This window comes from Bos indicus x Bos taurus, chromosome 17 (genome assembly GCF_003369695.1).
Source record: "Bos indicus x Bos taurus breed Angus x Brahman F1 hybrid chromosome 17, Bos_hybrid_MaternalHap_v2.0, whole genome shotgun sequence".
Lineage (NCBI taxonomy): Eukaryota > Metazoa > Chordata > Mammalia > Artiodactyla > Bovidae > Bos > Bos indicus x Bos taurus.
Window position 1 is genome coordinate 25,748,872 of NC_040092.1, and position 23,309 is coordinate 25,772,180.

Here is a 23,309-nt window from a genome sequence, read left to right on the forward strand (position 1 = left end):
TGGAGTGGGATGCCATTGCCTTCTCCATCACTTCATGTCACGTTTTGGTAATTCTCATATTTCCATTATTATTATATGTGCTATGATGACCTACGATCATTGTGATCTTTGATGTGATTATTGCAAAAAGATTATGACTCATTGAAGCCTCAGATGATGGTTAGCATTTTTTCTTTTAGCAATAAGAGAGTTTTAAATTAAGATGTGTATATTTTAAATTAAAAAAAAATTTTTGATGTGGGCCATTTTAACAGTCTTCATTGAATTTGTTATAATATTGCTTCTGTTTTATGTTTTGTTTTTTTGACCTCTAGGCATGTGAGCGGAGAAGGCAATGGCACCCCACTCCAGTACTCTTGCCTGGAAAATCGCATGGATGGAGGAGCCTGGTAGGCTGCAGTCCATGAGGTCGCTAGGAGTCGGACATGACTGAGTGACTTCACGTTCACTTTTCACTTTCATGCATTGGAGAAGGAAATGGCAACCCACTCCAGTGTTCTTGCCTGGAAAATCCCAGGGATGGGGGAGCCTGGTGGGTTCCTGTCTCTGGGGTCGCACAGAGTCAGATACGACTGAAGCGACTTAGCAGCAGCACCAGGCACGTGAGATCTTAGCTCCCTGACCAGGGATTGAACCTGAACCTCCTGCGTTGAAAGACAAATCTTCACCACTGGGCCACCAGGGAAGTCCTTGTACATACTTCTTTTAGACATAATGCTATTGTGCATTTTCAGACTACAATTTAGTATAAACATAACATTTACATGCACTGGGAAATCAAAATATTCATGATTTGCTTATTGTGGTATTTGCTTTTTTTGAGCAGGGTCTGGAACCAACTTTGCAATATCTCTGAGGTCTGCCTGGATAAGTGAAAAGGAGGCTCCTTGAGTTTCTGTCAAAAGTACTCTGTGGGAGATTTTGCTGTATAACTGGGTTTCTGCTACCACATCATTTGGTCCTCTGTTCTCCCACGAGTTGTTCAGTGTACCATTTTCATCTTTTTGGTATCCCCACCTGCCTGACTCCACCTGAAGTGTGACCTGAATGCCCTTCCCCCATCCACCTGCAGAGATGCACTGATGGCTTTTGATCAGGACACAAGATGCATCTGGTCACTATGTACTGATTTGAAGAGCAAAGGGTCAGTTTGCAAGGAAAAACTCTCTATCCCAACTGAATCTCATTAAAAATACAGAATGAGGGCAGGAGGGCAAGCTGTCTTATCAGGTTTCCTTTGGAGGGAACTGTCTCAAAGAATACTAACTAAATCCACAATGTTATTTTTTAATTTAATTTTTTATATTGGAGTATAGTTGATTTACAATGTTGTGTTAGTTTCAGGGATTCAGCAAAGTAACTGAGTTATACATATATGTAGACCCACTCTTTTTTCAGATTCTTTTCCCATTTAGGTTATTATGGAATATTGAATAGAGATTTATATGCTATAGAGTAGGTCCTCTTTATCTCTTCTATCCATAGTAGTGTGTGTCTGTTAATTCTAAACTCCTAATTTATCCCTCCCCCCACCTTTCTCCTTCAGTAACCATACATTTGTTTCTGAAGTCTTGTGAGTCCATTTAGTAAATAAGTTCATTTGTGTTTCAAAAAGTCTACAAACAATAAATGCTGCAGAGGGTGTGGAGAAAAAGGACTCCTCCTGCAATGTTGGTAGAAATATAAATTGGAAAACAGTATGGAGGTTCCTTCGAAAACTAAAACTAGAACTACTATATAATGTAGCAATCCCACACCTGGACATATATCCAGGGAATATCCTAATTTGAAAAGATATATGCACTCAATGTTCATAGCAGCGCTATTTACAATAGCCAGGGCATGGAAGCAACCAACATGTCCATTGACAGATGAATGGATAAAGATGTGGTACATATATGCAATGGAATACTACTCAGTCATTAAAAAGGACGAAATACTGCCATTTGCAGCAACATACATTGGATCTAGAGATTATCATACTAAGTGAAGTAAGTCGGACAGAGAAAGACAAGTATCATATGATATCACTTATACATGGAATCTAAAAAAGTGACACAATTTTCTTTAATATTAGTATATGAATACATCCGGGCTTCCCTGGTGGCTCAGCGGTAAAGAATCTGCCTGCCAATGCAGGAGACATGAGTTAGATTCCTGAGTCGGGACAATCCCTTGGAGAAGGAAATGGCAACCCACTCCAGTATTCTTGCCTGGGAAATCCAATGGACAGAGAAGCCTGGTGGGCTACTGTCCATGAGGTTGCAAAAGAGTTGGACACACTTAGCAACTAAATAACAGCAGCAATGAATGCATCACCTGCCAATCCTCTAGGACAAGCTGCCAATGTCCATCCTCAAACTTCAAAGTCCTCCCTTTGAATCTGGCTGCGGATTCAGAAGTTACTTATTAGGGCCATAGTTATTTTCTAGGAAAAGCTGGGGGTGAAGTGGGGTGGGGTGGTCCCTGCTTCATTTCCTCTGCTCTCTGTCTTGCTGATAAAGATGTGTACTAATAAAGATGTGTCTTTTCCATCCAACAAAGCTTCAGACGAATGTAGCTCAGACGCCACAGTCTGAAACAACTTAAAGACTATTTTTAAAGAAACACACAGATGAAAAGCTCATTACCTTCCATGCTGGACTTTATAGGAATGAGATTGAGGACATCTAAATCAAAAGGGTTTGGGCGTGTTAAAAATCAAGGAGAGGGACTTCCCTGGTGGTCCAGTGGTTAAGAATCCACCGTCTGATGCAAGGGACATGGGCTCGGTCCCAGGTAGGGGAACTAAGATCCCATAGGCTGCTGGGCAGCTAAGCCATCACACCACAACTAGGGAGCCCATGCAACACAATGAAGAGCCCATTTGCAGCAACTAAGACCCAGCACAGTCCCCCAAATTAAGAAAATTTAAAAAATTATAAAAACTTTTTTAAAATAAAAAAAAAATTAAGGAGAGAGATACAAGTCTGTTTTGTGGCCCTATATTTGCAGAAATGTCAACCTTTCCTCCTTGCCCTAGGACTACAGGAAGTCAGTCCTCTGGTACTGCGTTGAATAGCACCCTCCTCCCACCCAAATCCATGTGCACCTAGCATCTGCCAAGGTGATCTTATTTGGAAATAGTCTCTGCAGATGTCATGAGTTAAGGATCTTGAGATGAGATCATTTGGATAAATCCAATGACGTGTGTCTTTATAAGAAAAAGGAGACAGCGATTAGGACACAGAAAGATCCAGAGATGAGGCCATGTGAAAACCAAGCCAGAGATGGGGTGATGTGGCCATAAGCCCAGGAGCCCGGGGCCACCAGCACCTGGGAGAGGCAGGCAGTCTCCACCCCCGGAGCCTCTGGAGGGAGCGAGCTTCTGCTGACACCTTGATTTCAGGCTCCAGGGCTGTGAGAGAGTAAACGCCTGTTTTTGGAAGCCCCTGTAGTTGTAGTTTGCTTTGCCAATCTCAGAAAACTAATATAGCACTCCGGTCTGCGGTGTAAGCCTCCCAATGCTAAAATACGTCTAATTTCCAAGAGCCCTAGCCACCTCCTGTTTATATTTTTCTCCTGGTTCTCTTTATACTTTGGCCTGCTTATCCTTCCAGATAAAATCTAGGGATCACTCTGTCCCGTGGGCAGGAGCACTGGGGTCAGACTGGGTCAAATTCTGATCTCACCGCTTAGGAGCTGCTTGATCCATCTCGCTGAGTCCCAACCTTCTCATCTGAAAATGGACATAAATAAGAACAGTCCCCAACTCAAGGATTTGTGTGAAGGGTACTATGGGACACGTGAGCCTGAGTGGGTGGAGTGTCTGGGGCTTGGCAAGTGCTGGTGAGCAGTGATGATAACAGTGGTAAGAGTTGGAGATGACAGTTGTTCCCTCCGTCTGTAACACAGTGCCAGGGTAAGAGGACCCTGTTCCAGGCCCTTCCTCATGCTCCAGGTGAACACAGTGGGGAAAACCCACCCATCCTCATCCAGAGAGGTTTTGGGCAGAGGCTGGAGGGTGCTCCTGGCTCAGAGCTCCCTTGGACATGTTCCCTTAGACTTCCCTGCACCCCAGGGGAGGCTGCTCAGACTGCATCCTCCAACTCAGCAATCCTGACTGCCCACCCCAACCCCGCCCCACCAAAGCTCCAGGGCCACTGCCCATGGGTGTGGTGGTTCCAACTGGCCTTTGTTGGGACCTGTCCAGATTTACTGGCAGAGCTGAAGGGAGGGAGGGAGCGCTGGGCTCAGATAAGCATCTGTTTGCAAACAAACAAGCTGGGAAGGTTGGCTCAGCCTCACCGCCTTCCTGGTGCTATCGCTGCCCCCGCAGGTGCTTTGAAGTACTGCCAAGGTCTCTAGGGAACAGAGAGGTGAATCCCTGGGTCACCCGGCAGCGACTGTGGCACAGCCCTTTTTGTCTCGGGCTCCCTTGGGTCCAGTTCAGGAGGCGGGCAAAGAGCAGAGGTGGCCAGGCGTGGACGTGTGGACCCTGGGGTGGGCAGAAAGGGAAGTACAGCCTCATGGGTGTAGCCAGCCAGGCAGGGATCTCAGGGGGCCGCCACCAGGGACAGGGACTGTTGCCCGTCTCTTCTCACTATTGCCACCTGCAATTTAGGGGGTTAGAAGTGCTCGCAGAGCCTGTTAGATTGTTCCCATGAAGCAGAGACTGGAGCCGGGGGACCTTTGGGGCAGCCAAGATGGACAGAGCATCAGTGTGGTGCGGCCACATCTCCTGCTCAGCCCAGGTATGAGGCTCTGCTGGGTGGGATGAGAGGGTGAGAGCCAAGCACCAGAGAAGTGGGGAGGATCTGTTCTCCTGGCATCAGGCCCAGGAATGGAGAAAGTGAAAGTGTGAAAGTGTTACTCACTCAGTCGTGTCTGACTCTTTGAGGCTCGCCAGGCTCCTCTGTCCATGGGATTTTCCAGGCAAGAATACTGGAGTGGCTCGCCATTTCCTTCTCCAGGGGATCTTCCCAACCCAGGGATAGAACCTCCATTTCTTGCATTGGCAGACAGATTCTTTACCACCGCCACCTAGGAAACCTATATTCATTTATATATATATATATATATATATATATAACCATATATCTTGTTGGTTGTATACAACCATATATATATATATATATATATATATATATATGTACGTATGTATATGACTTCCCTGGTGGCTCAGATGGTAAAGTGTCTGCCTACAATACGGGAGACCCGGGACGGAGGAACCTGATAGGCTATATAGTCCATGGGGTCGCAAAGAGTTGGACACAACTGAGCAACTTCCCAAGTGGCTCAGTGGTAAAGAACTCACCTACCAATGCAAGAGACATAAGAGATGCAGATTCAATCCCTGGGTCAGGAAGCTCCCCTGGAGGAGGGCATGGCAACCCACTCCAGAATTCTTGCCTGGAAAATCCCAAGGATGGAGGAGCCCGGCAGGCTAAAGTTCACAGGGCTGCACAGAGTCGGACACAACTGAAGCAACTTAGCATGCGGGCACATATATAATACAGTATAGTTCAGTTCAGTTCTGTTCAGTCAGTCAGTCATGTCCGACTCTTTGTGACCCCATGCACTACAGCACGCCAGGCTTCCCTGTCCATCACCAACTCCCGGAGCTTGCTTATAGCAACTATACTACAGTTGCTTTACTATGTAGTGTTAATTTCTACCATGTAGCAAACTGGAGGCTCCGAGTGAAAGTCTAGTCCAGGCTTCTTCCTGGCTCTGGTGGCTGCCTGATCCTGGGTATCCCTGGACTTGTCTCTTCAGCCTCTGTCTCTATCTTCCCATGGCCTCTCCTCTCTGTGCCTCAGATACTCCTCTTCTTTCTCTTATAAGGACATTCATCACTGGGTATAGGGCCCACCCTGTAACTCCACAGTGGCCCTTAACTAATTACATCTGCAGAGATTCTATTTCCAAGTCAGGTCCTGTTCACAGGTACCAGGGGTTATAATTCAGACTTATCTTTTGGGGGGACTCTATTCAATCCTATTTAATCCACTACAACTCCCATGACATCAGCATTAGTGTTATTCACTGATCCAATTATCTCCTTCTGCATAATAAACCACTTCCTGTGTACTGGTGTAAGACAGCAACTGTTTCAAGACTCAGGGATTCTGTGGGCTAGGAATTCAGATGAGACCCAAGAGGATGGCTTTTCTCTGCCCGTGATGTCTGGGGAACCAACTAGGGAGCCTTAAAGATTGGGGAGGCCTGAACAGCCAGAAGTGGGAAACGCCCGGAGGCTTTCTCACCTGTTTGTCCAGTCCCTGGACTGCAGTGACTCAGAGGCCGAGGCCCCTGGTTTTTTCTGTGAAACCTCCATGTAGTCTCCTCGTGTGCCTTGGGCTTCCTACATCGTGGCAGCCACAGGCCAAGACGTCAGCTCCTGGACAGACTCTTGGGGAGCTGAGGTTCCAGGTGGATGCTGTGTGGCCCCCGACCTGGCCTTGGTTTCAGGCAGTGTCCCTTCTATCCTATCCCTTTGATTATAAGAGAATCATCATGGCCAGCCCAGATCCAAGAGCAGAAGAATTAGGCCCTGTGTCTTAATGAGGAAATGGCAAAATCACACTCAGGAAAGCTCGTGTGGTGAGAAGTACTGTGTGTTCACCTTTGGAGAACAGAGGCTGCTGCATCTCCGAATTAAAGACAAGAAATTGAGGTATTTGTTCTTGCTATTTAGTCCCTAAGTTGTGTCCAACTTTTTTGCGACTCCATAGACTGTAGCCCGCCAGGCTCCTCTGTCCATTGGATTGTCTACGCAAGAATACTGGAGTGGTTCGTCATTTCCTCTTCCAGGGGATCTTCATGACCCGGGGATTGAACGCACGTCTCCTGAACTAGGAGGTGGATTCTTTACTATGGAGCTGCCAGGGAAGCCCAATGAAGACATTCAGAGGTGAGAGATGTTCCTGGCCTCCCACGACTGGGGTGATGGGGGCAGGCTTCTGCCTTCAGAGCCTATGTTCCTAACGAATGTGGTAGTTGCTCCACTTGGGGCCACCTGCCCTGCATCACCCTCTGTGTTGGTTATGTGGTTGATGGGAGGAACTGGCATGTCTCCTAAGATACTGCTTTGCTGGCCCACCTGGCCTTATCCATGAGGATGGGGGACCCCTGCCAAACTGGGGACTTCTCAGGGGAAGCCTTGGTACCTTGGGGAATTCTGAAAGGCAGGAAGGATTCTGATTCTTTAGTTGAGAGCAAAACCAGATACTTCAAACCTGTGTATCTGTCCCAACCTCCTCAGATGATGCTTTAGCAGTGAGATCAAGCCCTAACAGGAAGCTTTAGGTGTTTAGGTAAGAATTCATCCTCCCTTGTGTCCAGCCTGATTCACCACCAAGTCCTACCACAAATGAGAGTGGAGAAGGTGACCACAGGACTAGTGGTCATTTCTATAGCGCCTCTGTGCAAATTAGGAAAACATACCCCTTTGGGGCTGACTCAGCCACCCCAAAATGAGGGTTAGCTAGCAAACAATGGTTGGTGTGGATTATAAAGGAGTACCCCTTCCTCTGTCTGCTTAACTAGTGCCTTAGGCAGTGTGCAACCTGCTCAGCAGCACATAGCAACCCTGAGTGATAGGAATCCTGGCTTTCTTTCCAGCTTATGGGACTTTGTAAAACCAGGGTCACCTTGAAAGTCCCCATACCCTCAGAGGTTCCTTAGAGTTACTGAGATTCAGAATGTCTGGGTGGGAGGCCCAGCTCAGCCTGTCCTGGTCAGGTTTCACACTGAAGCCACCATTATAAACATGAGACAACCCTGGAAACTCTCCTTTGCTATGAATTATCTTGTCTTTTTTTTTTTTTTCATTTTTTTCTGGCTAAAATGTTAAAAAAGATTTGGCATAGACTCAACTCATCGTTTTATTTCAATCACCAAAGTACTATTCAAAATGAGAACAAGAAGTTTTGCACTAAATAAAAGGATTTGACTAATGTTTCATTGTGGCAGACAGGATGGGTGGGAAATAAACCAGCATTAAAGACTGAGGGGCAGCAGGGCCCTCCCAAATGGCTCACATCAAGTGTTAAATTTTTAGGAATTTTGTGAACCAATTGATGTCAAATTGGCAGCCTGAACTTGGCCATGGTTGGAGTATTTACACTGCGGATATTGACAAGTGCTTCAGAGGAGGGTGATTGTTTCGTAAAAACCGTTGTTAACACTTGCCAGCCCATCAGCAGCTCAGGGTCAGAATGCCTGCGTCCCGGTTTTGGTTGTTCTATGAATAGTCACTGGGGCAGCTCCCCTTATTCATGTTTACAGTAGGAATAAAGGGACTTCCGCAGTGGCCAGGTGATTAAGAATCCACTTTTGCAATGCAGGGGAGGTGGGTTCAATCCCTAGTCAGGGAACTCAAATCTCATATGCCTTACAGCAACTAAGCCAAGCCTCTCAACTGCTGAGCCTGCACACTGCAGCTAAGACCGACATGGCCAAGGAAATAGAGAGATAAACATTAAAAAAAAAAGGAATAGAAATAATTGACTCCACCTGCAGCACAGAATTGCTGTTAGAAGCTGATCTGAGGAAGTGCTTTGTTTATTAATTTTTTGTTTTAACTTAAAAGATGAATAGGAAGGAGGTAGAGGATGTGTTTTGAAAGAGGAGTCCTCAGGAAGTCTGAGAGTGAGTCCCCAAGCCTCCGAACAGCGTACTTCTCAAGACAGATCTGATTTCTCTGGCCTGTCTACAGGCCTGTCTACACCACCTTCTGGACATCCAGGCACACCCTGCTCTGCCTTCTTTCTGGTCCCCACTGAGACCCCAGCCCTGAGGTGTAATTAAAGCAAAGGTTCCCCGACACTTGAACCTGAGCTGAAAGGTGTCAGTGGCTTGGAAGGATTCAGGATGGAGGTGGCCTTGGCAGATCACAAAGCACAGGATCCTGGGCTGGGCTCAGTCTCCCCAACCTGTTTCTTCATCTTCAAAGAGGGGAGAGGTGATATATTTCAGCATACCTATCATCAAGAGCACGTGCACACATCTCGGAGTGGGCTGCATCCCTGGCGGGTCTGGGATGGGTCTGGTTTGCAGGACAGCCTGCTCTGTCTGCTTCTGCAATTCCACCAGAAGGCCTTGCTGCTGTGCCCTCTCCTTGTGTGTGTGTTTTTAAATTTTATTTATTAAAAAAAGGTTTTGGCCTCTTCATTGCCGCATGCAGGCTTTCTCTGGTTGTGGTGTGCAGGCTTCTCATTGCTGTGGCTTCCCTTATTGTTGAGCAGAGGCTCAGTAGTTGCAGTACACGGTCTTAGCTGCCCCACAACATGTGGGATCTTCCCGGACCAGGGATCAAATCCATGTCCCCTGCATTGACAGGCAGACTCTCAACCACTGGACCACCAGGGAAGTCTATCCTTGTGGCTTTAATTCCGAGAAGTTGGCGATTTTGAGGCTGGAAAGGAGGCTGAGGAAAAATCACCTTTTATCATCTTGATGGTAACTCACAGAGCTTATGGGGACACCGAGGCACTGGGAGGGGGATGTGGGTGGAGAGAGAGGGAGGGGGTCACTGACCACCTGCCTCAGGGATGGAGCCCAACCTCAATGAGGGGACCCGGCCCAGGGATTCTTACAGACACCCCCTCCTCTTAGAATGACTGAGCTCAATGGTTGGGGTGACTAAGCCCCTGAGTCAGCACTCCTGGAACAAACAGAGCTTTGAGCTCTCAGGAGCCCCCCGGTGTCCCCTGTGGCCACTCCCTCAGAGTGGATGACTGTTCTATTCTGGCTCTGTCACCATCGCTAGTGGCCCCCTCCTGTGAACCTGGCATCAGTGGAAACACACAGGAGTGTGATTTACTCATGTGTGTGTGGTTGAAGAGCTCAGCCTCCCTGCCTTCTGTGCAAACACATCACGATTGACCCACCCGTTCTAATTCCTGATTGGTAAATGTGTTGTTTCTAGGTAAGGCTTGTTTGGTAAATATATTGCTTCCAGGTAAGGATTATATGTGGGCTTCCCTTGTGGCTCAGACGGTAAAGCGTCTGCCTACAATGTGGGAGACCTGGGTTTGATCCCTGGGTCAGGAAGTTCCCCTGGAGAAGGAAATGACAACCCACTCCAGTATTCTTACCTGGAAAATCCCATGGACGGAGGAGCCTGGTAGGCTACAGTCCATGAGGTCGCAAAGATTCAGACACGACTGAGCGACTTCACTTCACTTCACTTCAAGGCTTGTATGTATCTGTTTGTTCAGGGTTTCAGTAACAAAGAAGCCCAGGCTGGGTGGCTGACGAGAACAATAATCTGTTTTCTCACAGTTCTGGAGATCGGAAGTTCCAGATCAAGATAGCAGCTGAGTCTTCTCAAGATAGTCTTCTGAGTCTGAGGGAGATCAAGATAGTCTTCTGAGTCTGAGGGAGAGTCTGACCCAGCTCTCCTCCTTGGTTTGTAGACGGCTGCCTTCTCCCCTCGTCTCACATCATCTTTTCTCTGCATGTGTCTGTCTATGTATCCGTATTTCCCCTTATAAGAACCTTGGTCACATTGCATTAGCACCCACCCTAATGACCCCACTGTAACTGGATTTCCTCTATACAGACCCTGTCTCCAAATCAGATTGCGTCTTGAGGTGTTGAGGGTCATGATTTCAACATATAAATTTGGGGGATGGGGAACACAACAGGTCTCTTACAAATCAGATGGCCCATGGTCCATGTATATTTTCTTTGGTGAATGAATATATGTCCTTCCATTGCATAATGAGTTTGTTTCCAGTTGAAAATCATGGTTGTTTCCATTAAAAAAAAAATGTATTTGGCTTCACTGGGTCTTCCCAAGTGTCACTAGTGGGAAAGAATCTGCCTGCCAATGCAGGAGACATAAGAGATGCGAGTTCACTCCCTGGGTTGGGAAGATCCCCTGGAGTAGGGCATGGCAACCTACTCCAGTAGTCTTGCCTGGCAAATCCCATGAACAGAGGAGCCTGGTGGGTTACAAGTCCACAGGATCGAAGAGTTGGACATAGCTGAAGCAACTTAGCACTCACTCACGCACTGGATCTTACTTGCAGCACCTGAGATCTTTGATCTTTGTGAATCTTTAGTTATGGCATGTGAGATCTAGGTCCCTGACCAGGGATCAAACCCGGGACCCCTGCACTGGGAGTGGGGAGTCTTAGCCACTGGACCTTCCCTTAGCCACAGAAAGTCCCAGTTATTTCCATTTTCAAAGGAGATTAAAAGAGTTCAACTCCACCTAGAATGAAAATCTATAAACCTTAAGACTCAAGGAGAGTCCCAAAGCCTTAACCTACAGAAGCTGGGTCACACAGATGCTCAGAAATCTCTGGGCTGTGGAGCTTTGTGTCTGAATGGGCAAGAAATCCTTCTGACCAATGACCAACTTTTAAAACTAGCTAAAATGTATTTATACATTGTATATACTACAAAAAATATATATAATATATATTTATATTTTTTATATACTATGAAGTACATATATATTTGTATATATATAATAATATACTCTTGAGAGTCACTTGGACTGCAAGGACATCCAACCAGTCCATTCTGAAGGAGATCAGCCCTGGGATTTCTTTGGAAGGATTGATGCTAAAGCTGAAACTCCAGTACTTTGGCCACCTCATGCGAAGAGTTGACTCATTGGAAAAGACTCTGATGCTGGGGGTGATTGGGGGCAGGAGGAGAAGGGGACGACGGAGGATAAGATGGCTGGATGGCATCACTGACTCGATGGACGTGAGTCTGAGTGAACTCCTGGAGTTGGTGATGGACAGGGAGGCCTGGCGTGCTGCGATTCATGGGGTTGCAAAGAGTTGGACACAACTAAGCGATTGAACTGAACTGAAAATGTATTGAGTGCTCACTAGTGGGTAGGCACTGTGCTAAATGCTTTCTTCCCAGCACCTCCTATAATCCTATCAGTGTCCTGAAGATAGATTAAGACACTGAAGCTCAGAGAGGCTAAACATCATGCCTGAAATTACACAGTAAGTGAGCAGCAGAGCAAAGACTGGGACTCAGGTCTCTCTAACTCTAAGCCTGGGCTCTTACCTTGGTCATAATGTTCTTACTGCCACATGTAACAGGAACTGACTGCAAGAAAAGGAATACACAACTCAAAAAGGCATGAGTAGCTGGATATTTATTATTTCACATTATGCTTGCTTGTTTAGTTGCTCAGTTGTGTCCAACTCTTTGTGACTCTATGGACTGTAACCTGCCAGGCTCCTCTGTCCATGGGGATTCTCCAGGCAAGAATACTGGAGTGGATTGCCAGGCCCTCCTTCAGGGGATCTTTCCAACTCAGGGAATGAATCTGTGTCTCCTGTGTCTCCTGGGTTGCAGGCAGATTCTTTACCCACTGAGCCATCAGGGAAGCCAAAGACCACAAACAGATTTAGGGTTGGTCATCTCAGTGGAGCAGGGAACATCAGCTTCTTTGCATCATCCTCAGAGTGTTGGCTTGTATCCTTAGGTATGTCTTCTCAAGGTTGAAAAAAGGCAGCTCCAAGAATCATCACCTCAACCAAGAGCTTCCAAAGATCTGAAGGAGAGAGGTCCCTCTGGGTCCCTTAAACAGCAAGGGAACCTTTCCTAGGAGAGCCCCCACCCAGGAAACTCCTCCCTGCCCTTGGTTAGAATTACATCATGTGCCCATTCCCAAACCAGTTATAGGTTGAATTACCATGACTGACTCAACTAACTCAACTCATAAGATAGGGAGGGGCTGGAGATGGGGTTCCTGAGCACAAGCACCCATGTCGGAACATGATTTGGTAAGCCCCCTCTAATGATTGCTTATATGGTTATATAAATATTCGGTGGTTTAAAATTAGCTTTATTTTTCAGTTCAGTTCAGTTGCTCAGTCATGTCCAACTCTTTGCAACTCCATGGACTGCAACACACCAGGCTTCCCTGTCCATAACCAACACCCAGAGCTTGCTTTAACTCATGTCCATAGAGTCGGTGATGCCACCCAACCACCTCATCCTCTGTTGTCCCCTTCTCCTCCTGCCTTCAATCTTTCCCAGCATCAGGAAAGTATTCTTGCCTTGAGAACTTTATTTTTATGTCAGCCCATATGTTAACATGTTCTTTTCCTAAATGAATCAGAATTATAACAACTGACTGCAAAGAGTGTTATACAAGAATAAGCAGAGGTAGAATTTGATCCAACTTATTTTGCATATTGATCACATAATTTGGAAATCTTTGCCTTTTAGAAAAATAAGCACATTCTCAACGTGATTTGGTTCATGTCAACAGGGAGAATGGTGATGCTGAGGCCCCAGCCATGGAGATAAACTCACAAATATAAGCTAATCTCATATTCACAACCTGACCTCATGCTCAGCCTGGTTGCTGAGATGAGAAGGCAAGAGAAAAAAACACAATGCGTGACCCAGAATGCACCCGCATCCTGTTCCAACGCAAGCAAACGACTCTCCAGGCTGGCTGTGCTCTGCGCATGCTCAGGTTTCTATGCCAGCAGAGTAACTATGAATCTGGCAGTTAGGTGTCGTCTGTGCCGCCCACATGGCTTCCTGACATGTCTACAAATGGGTACGTGTGAACTTGGGGGCAAGTTCCAAGTCCACAATCAAGTGTGGACACTAAAACACTTCACATTGTGGATCACCCTCCCCTACTCCCGAGTCGCCCTTCTCTTGGGTGCTTGCCATACCTAAGGATTAATATTTGATGAACTAGGAAAATATCAGTGCACCTAAAAAACAAGTTGGATTTTCTGGGCTTCAGTGCTTGGTGAGTTTCCATCTCATTTCTGAATATCACATGGACAATTAATTCATTTACATCACACACAGGGAAGTTTCTTAGAGGCAAATGGAAAAATAAGCTTTTTGTTGAGAACACCCATGGGCATTTTAGCTGTTCTATGACTAACTATCATGGTGAACAGCTTTCTTAATTTTTTTATATTCCATTTTATCTTATTTTTAAATTTAATTTTAATTTTATATGAATGGAGGATAATTGCCCCTCAGGTTGGGTTAGTTTCAGGTGTACAACAAAGTGATTCAGTTAGCATACGCATATACACATTCTTTTTCAGATTCCTTTTCCATAGAGGTTATTACAGAATACTGAGTAGAGTTCCCTGTGCTATATAGTAGGTTCTTGTTGATTATCTATTTTTTCTTTTGTTCTTGAATATGATGCCTTTACTCAAGCCATACAGATATTTGGTCTTGGTCATAGGAAGTAAAACTCTAAGAAATGTGGACCCCTTGTGATTCTCTTTAATTTGTGGAATACCCACTGCTACTGCTGCTAAGTCGCTTCAGTCGTGTCTGACTCTGTGCGACCCCATAGACGGCAGCCCACCAGGCTCCCCCATCCCTAGGATTCTCCAGGCAAGAACACTGGAGCGGGTTGCCATTTCCTTCTCCAATGCATGAAAGTGAAAAGTGAAAGTGCAGTCGCTCAGTCGTGTCCGACTCTTAGCGACCCCATGGACTGCAACCCACCAGGCTCCTACGTCCACGGGACTTTCCAGGCAAGAGTACTGGAGTGGGGTGCCATTGCAGGAAGCAAAAGAAAGGAAAATTGGAAGGAAGTTGGCCAGTGGATTGTGGCGGTTGAGTAATAAGGCCCTTTAAAGACGCTGTGATCCCAGTCTTGTTGGAGATAAGCCAAGAACAAGTGAAATGGAAACCAGGCTCCTGATGACAGAAGTAATGTTTGGGGACCACTCAATTATAACCATGGGAAATGGGAACTACAAATATGACGTAAAAACAGGCATGAGTGGGACTTCCATGGTGGTCCAGTGGTTAAGATTCCACATTTCCACTGCAGGGGGTGAGGGTTTGATCCCTGGTCCAGAACTAAGATTCCACATGCCACTCAGTACTCCCACCGCAAGCGGGGAAAAAAAAAGGACTGTGGTTCTTTATGTTATTATTTTTATTATGTAGCTAAGTTATTTTTATATCAATACCCTCAGATATGCAGATGATACCAGCCTTATGGCAGAAAGCGAAGAAGAACTAAAGAGCCTCTTGATGAAGGTGAAAGAGGAGAGTGAAAAAGATGGCTTAAAACTCAACATTCAAAAAACTAAGATCATGGCATTCAGTCCCATCACTTCATGGCAAATAGATAGGGAAACAATGGAAATAGAGACGGACTTTATTTCCTTGGGCTCCAAAGTCACTGTGGACAGTGACTGCAGCCATTAAATTAAAAGGCACTTGCTCCTTGAAAGAAAAGCTATGACAAACACAAACAGCATATTAAAAAGCAGAGACATTACTTTGCCGACAAAGGTCCATCCAGTCAAAGCTACGGTTTTTCCTGTGGTCATGTATGGATGTGAGAGTTGAACCATAAGGAAGACTGAGCACCGAAGGATGGATGCTTTTGAACTGTGGTGTTGGAGAAGACGGAGAAGGCAATGGCACCCCACTCCAGTACTGTCGCCCGGAAAATCCCATGAATGGAGGAGCCTGGTAGGCTGCAGGCCATGGGGTCGCTAAGAGTCAGACACAACTGAAGCGACTTAGTGGTAGTAGTAGTAGTTGGAGAAGACTCTTGAGAGTCCCTTGGACTGCAAGGAGAATAAACTAGTCAATCCTAAAGAAAATCAACCCTGAATATTCACTGGAAGGACTGATGCTGAAGCTGAAGCTCCAATACTTTGGCCACCTGATGTGAAGAACTGACTCACTGGAAAAGACTCTGATGCTAGGAAAGATTGAAGGCAGGAGGAGAAGGGGATGACAGAGAATGAGATGTGCTTGAATGGCATCACTGGCTCCATGGACATGAGTTTGAGCAAACTCCGGGAGTTGGTGATGGACAGGGAAGCCTGGCATGCTACAGTCCACGGAGTCACAAAGAGTCAGACATGACTGAGTGACTGAACAACAAATTATTTTTAAAGCTCATTTTCAAAATAACAAAAATCATATGATTTTTTTACTTTTCTATGAGGAGGAGATGACTTCTCAAGCCAGTCAATGCTAGTCTAATTTTAAACTGCAAACAGTCACTGGGCTCTACCTACACAAGATATTAACACAAAACTGAAAAAAATACAGCCAATTGTCTTCATGCTTTCAAAAAGGTGGCTACAAAGTAATAAATGTTTATATGGATTACATGTTTATCTTGTCCCAGGCACTGTTAGCAATTTATGTGAATTAACTCATAGAACCCTCACAACGAATCCCCTACCTAGTGCTGCTGTTATGAGAATTTTATAGATGTGAAAACTAAAACAAAGTGGGTGTAGGAACTTGACCATGTGGTCCAGCAAGTCCGTAACTTAGGTGGTCTGCTTCCAGGGCTACCCTTTCAACACTACATCCTAACCTGTGGCCCTTGTCAATATAGTGTTTCTTTAATCGCTTCTGTTTTTAACCAGAATCATAGCATCACAGAGCATTTGTCTAAAATATGATTTGTGCAGTAAGTGACAATTCCACAGAATGACTAATCCAACTGGCAAAAAAAAAAAAAAGTTCAAACCCAGATTTGCAACTTCCTGGCTGGGTGACAAGGGAAAGCCACTGAAGCTGTCTATATCATATTTCTCTTATCTCTAAAGTGAGCAGAAGCCCAGCTATACCTGGACAACCTCCGAAGGCAGCCAAGATGCTCAGGTGTGGCAGTGCACAGAGTCACACTGAGAAGCTCAGGCCAGCTTTCAAGGGCTGGCCCCACAGTGACAACCACTGCCCCTATTTCCAAAAGGCAGGTACCTCTGGACTCCATCCCAGACACATGCTTGTGAATGGAGCTGAGAACGGGGCAGAACCTTCTGGGTGGTGACTTGATGGAGCCCCCAGCTTACTGCTGAAGAGCCCAGGAGACACCAGGCAGCACTGGATGACAGAGGGGAGTCCTGACACCACTGCTGTGTGGAGTACGGCACCTTCAAGGCTGCAGGAGTGTGGCTCCATCTCAGCCCTTTCACTGGAGACCTCGGAGATTCCCGATCATCAGCATGGCCATGACGGTCCCAGCAGTGTTGCTCAGCAGGGATGGAGGTCTGTCCTGGAAAGAAGGTGATAGATGACTAGTGAACACTTACTTCATGGGCTTCCCTGGTGGTCCAGTGGTTGAGAATCCACCTGCCAATGCAGGGGATGAGGGTTCCATCCCTGGGCCGGGGAAGATGCCACATGCCCCGAGGTATCTAAGCCCATGAGCCACAACTACTGAGCCTATGCTTTAGAGGCGTGCTCTGCAACAAGAGAAGCCACTGCAATGAGAAGTCCAAGTACCACAGCTAAAGATAGTCCCACTCCCCACAGTTAGAGAAATCCCGTGGGCAGCAATGAAGACCCAGGGAAGCCAGAAAAAAGGGATACTCACTTTGTGCCAGGCATTGTGCTGAGAACTTTAGATGTATTGCGTGTGTGCATGCTAAGTCACTTCAGTTTCATCCAACTCTTTGCGACCCCATGGACTGTAGCCCGCCAGGCTCCTCTGTCCATAGAATTTTCCAGGCAAGAATACTGGAGTGGGTTGCCATGCCCTCCTCCAGGGAATCTTCCCAACTCAGGGATGGAATTCACATCTCTTATGTCTCCTGCATTGGCAGGCAGGTTCTTTACCACTGGAGCCACCTGGGAAGTCCCTTTAGATGTATTATTTTAGTTATTCCCCACAACACCCCGGTAGATGTTATTACCCACATTTTGGTGGCAATGGGATCCCAAAAGGGCAGAGGTAGGTGGTCAGTGGGCACGTCAAAGGAAAGCATGTCAGAGATGCCGGACAGCAAGTAAGGCTGGGGGTGGGAGGGTGGTCCCAGGCATCTAGAGATGTTGTATTGAGCATCCACCATTTTGGAACAAGTCCATCGCCCCCAAACTTAGCAGCTTAAAACAGCAAGCATGCATCGTTTGTTTCCTCAGAAGAGAAATGTGGGAGTCTGGTGTAGGGTAACCCCAAGGCTAGGCTGAGTCCTCTGAGGGAAGGGTGGAGGATCCGTTTCCAAGGCGAAGTGCTGTTGGCAGGAGGTTCAGTTCCTTGCCTCTCAGACTTCTCCAAAGGACTGCTGTGTGTCCTGTGACGTGGCATCCGGCTGCCCCCAGCGTCAGTCCTCTCAGCGGAGCGGGGAGGAAGGCGGGGTGCCTCTGGACCTGGGCTCAGAAGACCCACATTGTCACTGCCGCTGTTTTTCATTTCTTAGAAGTGAGCCTCTAAGCTGCTCTCACTCTCAGAGTAGAGCAGTTAGTTTCCACCTATTGGGTAAAACGTCAAAGAGATTGTGAATCTATTGTTTCACCACCCGAGATCCTTTTAGGGGTGGGGTCTCCACAGAAGCAACTGGGAGTAACAGGCTGGTGAAACACTCCTGCAGAGCCCCCCTCTTTCACTGGGGTTACATGGACACAGGCACCAGAGCCAAGGTCTCTTAGGGAACAGTTTTTGTTTTCAGTCGTGTCCGACTCTTTGCGACCCCACGGACTGTAGCCCAGCAGGCTCCCCTGTCCATGGAATTCTCCAGGCAAGAATACTGGAGTGAGTTGCCATTTCCTTCTCCAGTGGATCTTCTGGACCCAGGGATCAAACCTGCGTCTCTTGCATTTGCAGATGTATTCTTTACCACTGAGCCAGCAGGGGAACAGTACACAAGCTTAAAAAAAAATTTAAAGATGCAATACTATTCTACTTATTAACAAAATGTGACAGAATTTGCCTAAAATCCACATAGGTAAGGCAATATTCCTTCTTCACATGCTGTGGAGTAAATATAGTATAAACTCCAGTTTTCTCATTTTAAAACAGCATCCTATTATAACACTGTAGATAGATCAACCATACTTCAATAGAATAAATTTTAAAACAAGCAAGCAAAACCTAGCATCCTACGGTCAGCCAAGTAAACAGTGAGAGTCCTTTCAAAGGTTCCCTTTGACTTTCTTTTGTTTTCAAATAGTCCAAAGACTATTCTTTGTTTTCTCTCATTAATACTTCACATCCCTAGTACAGCAAAACCATTTAACTCACACTGAACCCATGGCCTTTTAACAAAATGTGACAGAATTTGCCTAAAATCCACATAGGTAAGCCAATATTAGATCATACATACTTGGTCTCAGGACTCAATGAAGATTAGGTTCTTGTTGTCATCACAGAAAGAATTCACCAGGAGACGTTAGGTAAGAAGTGCATTTTTTAAGAGAGAAATATACTTCACAGACAGAGTGTGGATCATCTCAAAAGGTGAGAGTGACCCCAAAATGCAGAGTGGTTATTTTTTATGGGCTGGATAATTTCATAGGCTAATGAACAGGAGAATTAATCCAACTATTTTGGGGAAGGGGTAGAGATTTTCAGGAACTGGGCCACCATCCACATTTTGATCTTTGACGGTTGGCCTTGGAATTGTCACGATGCTGGCGGGTGTGTCACTTAGCTTGTTGATGTGTTATGTTGAGTATATACTGAGACTCAGGGTCCATCAAGGTGTAGCGGAAGTTGACTCATCCTCCACCTTGGACCTGTTTGTTTCTCATATGTTTATGTCTTGTCCTCAGGCTATGTCATTCTTTTAAAACTTGTGCCCTGCCCCCTTCCCTCCTGTTTCAAAAGTAGATCTGCTATAAAATCACTCTATTGCTTTTGTTCCTGACTATAAAAGTAATACACATTTATCTGAGAAATAATCACTAGTAACAGCCTGGTATGTTTCCTTCTCATCACTCTTTCCCTCAGAGCTTATGCAAGTGACCATTTGTGTGTATGTGTAACTGAAAATATTGTAATTCATGTCCAGTGTGAGAAGTGTACCTTAAAGAAGAGAGAAGCTGTCTCGTAAACATGAGGAGATTGAGGGTCCCGGCTGCTCCCAGACAAAGGCAGTCCCAGAGTCCCTTGGATGCCAGTGCTGCCCTGCTGGCCACCCCACACTTCCTGGAGGCACGGCGACAATTTCCTCTCCTCTTTGACCAGGCGGATGACATCATCATCCACTCAGCCCTTTTGTTTTGCTTTGTTTTAGACTGTTTTTGAAAGTCTCCAGGCTTCCTGTAGACTTGTTTGTTTTCTAAACTTTTGCTGCCCACTCTCCTCTCCCTTAATTGCATGGATCCAAGCAACACTCACTCTCAATGGATCCCATCCCTCTGGTTCTATTTAATGACGAGCCAAGTCTATCCTAGGGAAAACGAAGGTCCTCAGACAATCGTGATAGTGACCATGATGATGATTGATGGCAGATAATCCATTTTCAGATGCACTTACTTGCCAGCTGCTGTGTTGAGAGGGTTCCATGCATTCAGTCACTCAGCCCTCATCACAATGGCCATTTTTCAATTGGAGACACAGAGACTTAAGCCATTTGCTTGAGGTCACACAGTCGGTAAGAAATAAGCACTAGTCTCTTTGACCCGAAAACCCTTATTCCTAATCACTTATTAATATTGCCTCCAGGATGGTAAAGGAAAAAAGAGATAAGGAAAAAATAAAGAAAAACAAGGGAAGATAGACACATCGATGAAGAATGTCTCTTAGATAAGACAACCAATAAAACCAAGAGGCTTCTTTTGCCTTTGCTCAAAAGCTGATTGTATCAGTGGTCAAGGAAGTTGCCTGGTAAGCCAAGCAGTTAAACGGCAAAGCAGGGCAGAAAGCAAACACCAAAAGAATGTTTGACTAACGTTACCAGGTAGAGCGATCAATAGAAGTATGGGGCGAAGAGTAAAGGCTTCTTGAGGTAGCTATGAACCAAGCTTTGGAGAATGAAGAGGTCTTAGAAGAGTTCTTTGATAACCCTCCCATGAAGAGAGGGTGACTGTTATTTCCCCTTGAATCCCGGCTGGCTTGTCACTGCTTCATATCACGTCATGACCACAGAAGTGATCCCTGAGGTTGGGTCCCCAGAGGCCATACAGCTCTCCCCTCATCCCCTGAAGCACCCTCTGTGGAGCCCCTAGCTGCCACGTCAGCAGCTCAGCTTCCCTGAGACCTTCACACTGCACAGTCTGACGGACAGTCCCAGGAAAGCCCAGCTCTGCTGAAGCTTTTAGAACCAGAATATTTTGTACTTCAACAGTGAGGCTATCAATTGCCATCTTTACAAAATACACTGCAGAGAGCAAGACTACCATGTGAAAACATTATTTCTGGATTATTTGTTCTAACAGAGTTGGGTTTGGAGAGACAGAAGAGATTGAAGTGTTAGAACTAATTATTGTTACCTAACTTACTAGTTTATTTTTTCTAGTGTTACGAGGATTCTGGAGGCAGCCTGCCCTAAGTGCACTAGAGACCAAGTTCTTCCTCTCACCTTGCTCCACTGTTTTTATTTGTGACTTTTGTCCTTATGGTTGCTAGATGACTGAGAATTAAATTATACTCCAGGAGGTGAAAAGTTAAGGTCAAGAGGCTGTGCCAGATCAGCCCACCTCCCTTAGAAGAGTTTTGCTGGAAGCCCCACTCACTAACATCTGCTTCAGTCTCATTGGTCAGGACTGATCACATGACTTTCCCTAGCCCTGTGGAAACCTGGGAAATTAAGCTCTTTAGGTGCCTCCAAACAAATTGGATTTCTGCTAATGAGGGAGAAGAGGAAACTGAATATTGTTGACCAGTCCTTTGAAATGATCCCCCCTGGATTATTTTGGTCCAAGTACCGTCCACGAAAACAGGGGTCTTATGCTCTGCTCCTCTTTCCAGTGAGCTAGAAGGGGGCTTGGCACATAGTTGGGCTTCCCTGGTAGCTCAGCTGGTAAAGAATCTGCCCGCAATGCAGAAGATCTGTGTTCGATCCCTGGGTTGGAAAGATCCCTTGGAGAAAGGAAAGGCTACCCACTCTGGTATTCTGGCCTGGAGAATTCCATGGACTAGACATGGCTCACAAAGAGTCAGACACGACTGAGTGACTTTCACTGGCACATAGTTAGGGGCTTGACAAATCTTTGCTGCATTTAAAAAATAATTTTATTTATTTATTTTCATCTGTGCTGGGTCTTCATTGCTGCACAGACTTTTCTATAGTTGCAGCAAGTGGAACTACTCTCTAGTTTCGGTGCGCTGGCTTCTCATTCCAGTGGCTTCTCTTGTTGCAGAGCACAGGCTCTAGGGCATGAGGGCTTCAGTAGCTACAGCTCCCTGGCTCCAGAGCACAGGCTCAATAGTTGTATTGCACCGGGTTAGTTGCTCCATGGCATGTAGGATCTTCCCAGATCAGGGATCAGACGCACATCTCTTGCACTGGCAGGCGGATTCTTTACCACCGAGCCACCAGGGAAGCCCTTATTTGCTGCATTCTGCCAAGTGAGTCCATACTAAGGTTCTGTCAGTGGCCAAACTCAGTGGTCAGGGGACGAGGAAGACCAGTTCAAGGCTGAGAGGGGAGGGTGGAGCACCTCAGACTCAGGAGCCCTGTTTTGTTTTTTTTTTTAACCTGTTGATTTAAACTCCCAGCTCTGAAAAGCCAAGAAAGTACAAATGTGGAAACAGCAAATACCCTTATAACCTATGAGTCAGAAACAAATTCAGGTCAAGTTTGTTGCAACAGATCTGGAGAAAGAAAGACATGTTGCTTCCAAAATGCATTTAAATAATTAAGAGAAATGGGGTTCAAAGACCCCAGGAGGCTCCAGCCCCATCCTCTGCTGGAGGGACATCCGTTTCCTTACAGACGTCTTGTCTTTCCCAGTGGGGATGGAAGCAGATTGCTGCTGAGAAATAAGTCTTCAGAGGCTAATTGATTTCATTCTTGGGAAAATTATCCTGACAATCAGCCTCAAGTTTCCTTTCATCCTCTGGTCTCTAATCCTGCCTTCGCGGACCAGCATGAACAATGGGCATCCCTCCTTGATGTTTGTCTTGGGTGATGTTTATCACATCGCTCTTTGCCATCAGCCGCCAAGCAGCTTTAATGCTTACAGTGTAGGAGACATATCTGCCCCAAAGGCTGTTAAGCTTCATTGGTGGTGAGAATCGGGAGGAGGCTGGGAAGCTACCAAAAGTCATTAAAAGTAATTTCATTCCAGGTAACAATTACGCCCCAGCTGCATGGCTTTCTTCCCACCCACCCAGACAGCTCTAGGCACTCTCCCTGCTGTTCTAGGAGTAGGGTCCAGGAAGTCCCAGGGGAAGAAACTGGCGGGACAGAGAATGACGGCAGAAGCCTAGAGCAGGGATGAAATTCTGAATGTGAGGTTTGTAATCCTCTTGCCCATGCTCGAATAAAGCAAGCAGAGGTGAGAAGACAGGGATGCAGGGTTGATGGACACCTCCATGGACCACAGTGGATCCTGTTACTCCTGGATTCAGTCAGGATCCCTGAGTGTGTGCCCCACAAAACCACACTAGGGGTTACAATGCCTGATTTGCCTAAAGAGGGTGC

The 23,309-nt window shown here is 46.1% G+C and overlaps 1 long non-coding RNA gene across 1 annotated transcript; it reads left to right on the top strand.

Moving 5' to 3' along the window:
- The first annotated feature begins 6,850 nt into the window (after nucleotides 1-6,850).
- LOC113875119 lies at nucleotides 6,851-10,774 on the top strand. Its single transcript, XR_003506172.1, has 3 exons — nucleotides 6,851-6,895; nucleotides 9,325-9,444; nucleotides 10,270-10,774. It is a non-coding gene; the product is annotated as an uncharacterized LOC113875119 (long non-coding RNA).
- Nucleotides 10,775-23,309: the final 12,535 nt, after the last annotated feature.